General features: G+C 33.5%; 1 non-coding gene across 1 annotated transcript; it reads right to left on the reverse strand.

The window, feature by feature from the left end:
• Window positions 1-2,911: 2,911 nt before the first annotated feature.
• Window positions 2,912-3,064, reverse strand: LOC122218841. Its single transcript, XR_006202150.1, has one exon. It is a non-coding gene; the product is annotated as a small nucleolar RNA SNORA62/SNORA6 family (small nucleolar RNA).
• Between the last annotated feature and the right edge of the window lie 2,464 nt (window positions 3,065-5,528).

Genomic DNA, 5,528 nt, shown 5'->3' on the forward strand with positions numbered 1-5,528 from the left:
TAGGAGGGACAGAAGAGTAAGAAACTGGCTAGATTGGCTTCTGAAGTGGAAACATTCAGTGACAGGAAAATCTAAGAATGTCCCTCTCTTCACGCTTTTCATAGATTGGGTTACTTATGTAATAGAATTAAGTTGGGTGCTGGGTGGATAGCTTATATGTCCTGAATGAAAGAACTATGAAGGGATATAAGGCCTTATTTCACTACTCTTCAGAAATTCTTCTTAAATTAACCGCTAATATTCCATTTTATAACTTTAATCCAACTAATTGAAACAAACAAAAAAAAAGTGTTTTTTTTTCTTTTATATGACAGCCCATGACAAATTTAAAGGTTATCTCCCTGGAGTTTTTAACATTCTTATCCAAGATCAGAAAGTATTAAAGATAATAAACAACATGCCACATTTAAGCTTGATGGACGTTTGCTGTGCTGCTGTTTTGTCACTGATATTTTTAAATACTATTTAATGGTGTTTTTAAGAGAGCTAGATGGTATTTCCTTTGACAATTGAGATTGCTGGGGGAGGTGAAATGACCCACCTGAGATCATATAGTTGATAAGCAAAACTGAGATTAAGCCTCATTTCTTTTTTACTTCAAATCCAGCATTTCTAAAACACTTCTTTATATAATGACTGCTCTTCATGTTGAATATACTTTTTAAAATTAACATTACTTGAAGTATAATACAGAGGAATAATCACTCAATGCATTATTTTATAAATCACTCGTAGTGATGAAAATTTTCAGAGTAAAATACATTGCTTTTAAGTATACAGTGTAGATCACAAAGTTCTGACTAAATCTCTACAGCCAAATAACCACTATGTCAATCAACATGTAGACTATTTCCATTGTTACAACAAAATCACTCTTATCTCCAGTAGTCGACACCCCCTCCCCGCTTCCTGGTCCTTGGCAATGAATAATATGCTTTATTTCTTTTTTTTAATGCTTATTTTTGTTTATTTTGAGAGAGAGAGTGTGCGTGCCCAATGGGGGAGGGGTACAGGGAGGGAGAGAGAGAATCCCAAGCAGGCTCTGTGCTCTCAGTGTAGAGCCTGATGCAGGCCTCAGTCTCAGGAATGGTGACATCACGACCTGAGCCGAAATGAAGAGTTGGACACTGCCAACTGAGCCACCCAGGCGCCCCTGATTTATTTCTTTATAGTTATACTTTTTCCAGAATATCATGTAAATGGAGTCACACATTCAAACCCTGATGCCTTCAACAGTGAATTCTTCCAAACTTTAAAAAGGAAATAATACACAAGACGTTAAATGAAAGCGTACTGAAATAAACTACAAAGTAATATATTGAAATAGAATAAGGCATCATGACTAAGTAGATTTATTAATAAATTGCAAATTTTGTCTACATTCAAAATACCAACCAGTGTATCATCATCAACCAATGATCATATAATCATTTTGATAGACACAGGAAAAATTAGACAACACAGAGAATCCTGCATACTTAAAAATATCACCACAAACAACAACTATAAGAAATGTTGGAACAACTTTAGAAATTAGTAATGGGATAAAAGAAAATGTTTTATCTTAATAAAAGAGTACCTACAAAAGGGCTGGGCAAGAATGAATCCCTGTGTGGGATAATATTCTTTCTTTCTTCCTTTCTCTTTTTTTAGTTTCATATTTTTATTCAAATTCCAGTTAGCTAACATACCATGTAGTATTAGTTTCAGGTGTAGAATTTTGTGATTCATCACTTACATACAACATCCAGTGCTCATCACAGATGTACTCCTTAATACCCATCACCCATTTAACCCATCCCTCTGCCCACCTCTCCTTTGGTAACCATCCAGTTCTTCATACATAAGAGTCTGTTTTAGGGTTTGCCTCTCCCCCCCGCCTCCATGTTTATTTATTTTGTTTCCTAAATTCCACATATGAGTAAAATCATTAGGTATTTGTCTTTCTCTGAGTGACTTATTTCATTTAGCATAATACTGTCTAGATCAACCTACATTATTGCAAATGGCAATATTTCATTCTTTTTGATGACTAATAGTCCATTATGTATATATACCATCTCTTCTTTATTCATTCATCAATTGATGGACATTTAGGCTCTTTCCATAGTTTGGCTATTGTTGATAATGCTGCTATAAATATCAAGGTGAATCTATCTCTTTGAACCAGTATTTTTGTATCTTTTGGGTAAATACCTCAGAGTACAATTGCTGGGCCATTGGGTAGTTCTATTTTTAAAGTGTTGAGGAACTTACATTCTGTTTTCCCAAGTGGCTGCATGAGTTTGCATTCCTACCAACAGTGTAAGAGGGTTCCCCTTTCTCGATATCTTCGCCAATATCTGTTGTTTCCTGGTTTGATTTGTATTTGCTTAATGATGAGTGATGTTGAACATCTTTTCATATGTCTGTTAGCCATCTGTATGTCTTCTTTGGGAAAATGTTTATTCACGTCTTCTTTCCATTTTTTAACTGGATTATTTGTTTTTTGGGTGTTGATTTTTATAAGTTATTTATAGATTTTTGGATACTAACCCTTTATCAGATATGTCATTTGCAAATACCTTCTCCCATTCCCAAGGTTGTCTTTTAGTTTTTGTTGATTGTTCCCTTCACTGTGCAGAAAATTCTTATCTTGATGAAGTCCCAATAGTTCATTTTTGCTTGAACATTTATTGGAAGAACTACATTCTAAATTTTATTGAAAAGTCTAGGAAGTGCATTAAGGCAGTAAAGAAAATAAATTCAAAGAATTTTGAAAGTGAAATAAAACTCATTATTTTTAGATGACATGGTTGTATCTACGAAAAAATAGTATTAATCAATTAATTTCAAAATATTTCTATTATAAAAATAACATAAAAAACTTACATCCACTTATCAGAAACAACTAGTAATATAATTTTTTTTAATTTGTAGCAAGAATTACTATCAAACTTAACTCACTGTGTTAGAGATGTTTGCAGTGTTAGCAAAAGACTTGCCCATCATGTAGCATACTACCTACACTTGTAAGTTCATTGTCCAACCAGCAGCCTCAACTCCAAGCTCTAATAATTACAGTAGTAACTAAATTTTTTTTATAATGATAATTCTTCTAAAGACTACCTTATCTAACAACAGAACACACATCTGTCCCAAGATCAAATAGCCCATTTCCCAAGATAAACCACATTCTGGGCCATAACACACTTCAACAAATTTAACAGAATAGAAATAATGCCATGTCTGCTTTCAGATCACAGTGGATAAAACTAGAAATAAATAATATAAAGATACTTTAAGATCCCAAACACATGGAGATTAAACAGCACACCTTTAAACAACACATGGGTCAAAGTAAAACATCTCAAAACGTATTTTAAAATACTGAACAAAATGAAAATAAAAACATATCTTATCAAAATTTGGGGAATCCTTCAAAAGGAGTGTTTAGAGGACAATGAATAGCATTGAATGCATATATTAAAAAAAAAAAAAAAAAGAGCAAGGGGCACCTGGGTCGCTCAGTTGGTTGAACGGCTGACTCAGTTTCTGCTAAGGTCATGATTCCAGGGCCGTGGGATTGAGCCCCACATCAGGCACTGAGCATGGAGTCTGCTTAAGATTCTCTCTCTCTGGGGAATGTGGGTGGTTCAGTCAGTTAAGCATCTGGCTCTTGATTTCAGCTCAGGTCATTATCTTACTGTTCATGAGATCAAGCCCCACATTGGTCTCTGTGTTGATAGTGTGGGGCTTGCTTGGAATTCTCTCTCTCCCTTTTGCTCTGCCCACCCCCTCAAAATAAATAAACATTAAAAAAAAAGAAGGAAGATCTAAAACCAACAATCCACTTTCATTTTAGGAAACTAGTAGAAGAAAAGGAAGTTAAATCCTAAGTAAACAAAAGCAAAGAAATAATAAGAATTGGAGCAAAAAAATTTATGAAATTAAAAACAAGTTAATCAATACAGTAAACCAATAAAACAAAACACTTCTTGTTCAAAAAAAATTATAAGCCTCTAGCCAGACTAATTCAGAAAAAAGAATGAGGACACAAATTGCTAATATCAGAAATGAAAGAGGCAACATAACTACAGATCTTATGGACATTAAAAGAATAATAATGAAATGCTGTGAATAACTCTACATCCACAAATTTGATTGCCTAAACAACATGAACCATTCATTGAAAGACACAACCTACCTAAACTCACACAAGAAGAAATAGACAATATGAATAAGCCTACATCCATTAAAGAGATTGAATAAAAAATTAACAACCTTCCAAAACAGCAAGTACCAGACCCTGATAGGTTCACTGGTGAATTCTATCACACATTTAAGGGGTGGGGAATACCAGTCCTCTATCATTTCTTTCAGAAAATAGAAACAGGGGAAATACTTCTTCATGCATTCTCTGAGGCCAACATTACCCTGAAACCAAAATTGAAGACATTACAAGAAAATTACACACCAATACCTCTCTTGAACAGAGATATAAAATCTTTAATAAAATACTGGAAAATTGAATCCAGCAACATATAAAAAGAGTCATGCACTAGGACCACGTGAGATATATCACAGGTATGCAAGTCTTTTTCAACATTCAAAAATCAATTAATGTATTCTATCACCTCAACAGGCTATAAAAATCACATGAGCATATTTATAGAAGAAAAATAAAAACATTTGACAAAATCTAACATTTATTCATGATTAAAAACTTTCAGTAAACTAGGAAGAGAGGGGAATTTCTTCAACTTGATTAAAAACATCTACAAAAAAGCCTACAGCTAACATCATATTAAATGAGAGTGAAGCTTTTCCACTAAGATCAAGTACATCCCCTCTCGCCACTCCTTTTCAAAATCGTACTGGAAATTCTAGCTATTTCAATAAGACAAGACAAGGGAATAAAAGACGCAAAGATTGGGAAGCAAAAAAACCTCATTGTTTGCAGACAACAGAATTGCCTATATAAACAATCTGTAAGAATCACCAGAAAACTCCTAGAACTAATGTGCAATTATAATAAGATTGCAGAATACATGGCTAATACACAAAAGTCAATCACTTCCCATATACTAGCAGTGTGTAAGTAGAATCTGAAATTAAAAGCACAATACCATTTGAATTTCCACTAAAAAATGAGATAGATATAAATCCAACAAACATGCAGGTAAAAACGTACATGAGGACAAACTCTGATGAATAAAATCAAAGGAGAACTACATAAATGGAAAGATACTCCATGTTCACGGACAGGAAGACACAATACTGTCAAGATGTCACTTCTTTCCCAATTGATCTCTAAATTCAAAGAAACCTTGATCAAAATCTCAGCAAGTTATTTTGTGGATATTGACAAACTGATTCTAAGTTTTATAGAGAGAGGCAAAAGACACAGAATAGCTAACACAATATTGAAAGAGGTAAATAAAGTTGGAAGATTCATACTTCCTGACTTTAAGAAAAAAGAATAAAAGTAAATTAATCAAGATGTGTGATATTAGTAAAAGAATAAGCAAATATACCAATGGAACAGA

Source organism: Panthera leo, chromosome B1 (assembly GCF_018350215.1).
Source record: "Panthera leo isolate Ple1 chromosome B1, P.leo_Ple1_pat1.1, whole genome shotgun sequence".
In the NCBI taxonomy this organism is placed as follows: domain Eukaryota; kingdom Metazoa; phylum Chordata; class Mammalia; order Carnivora; family Felidae; genus Panthera; species Panthera leo.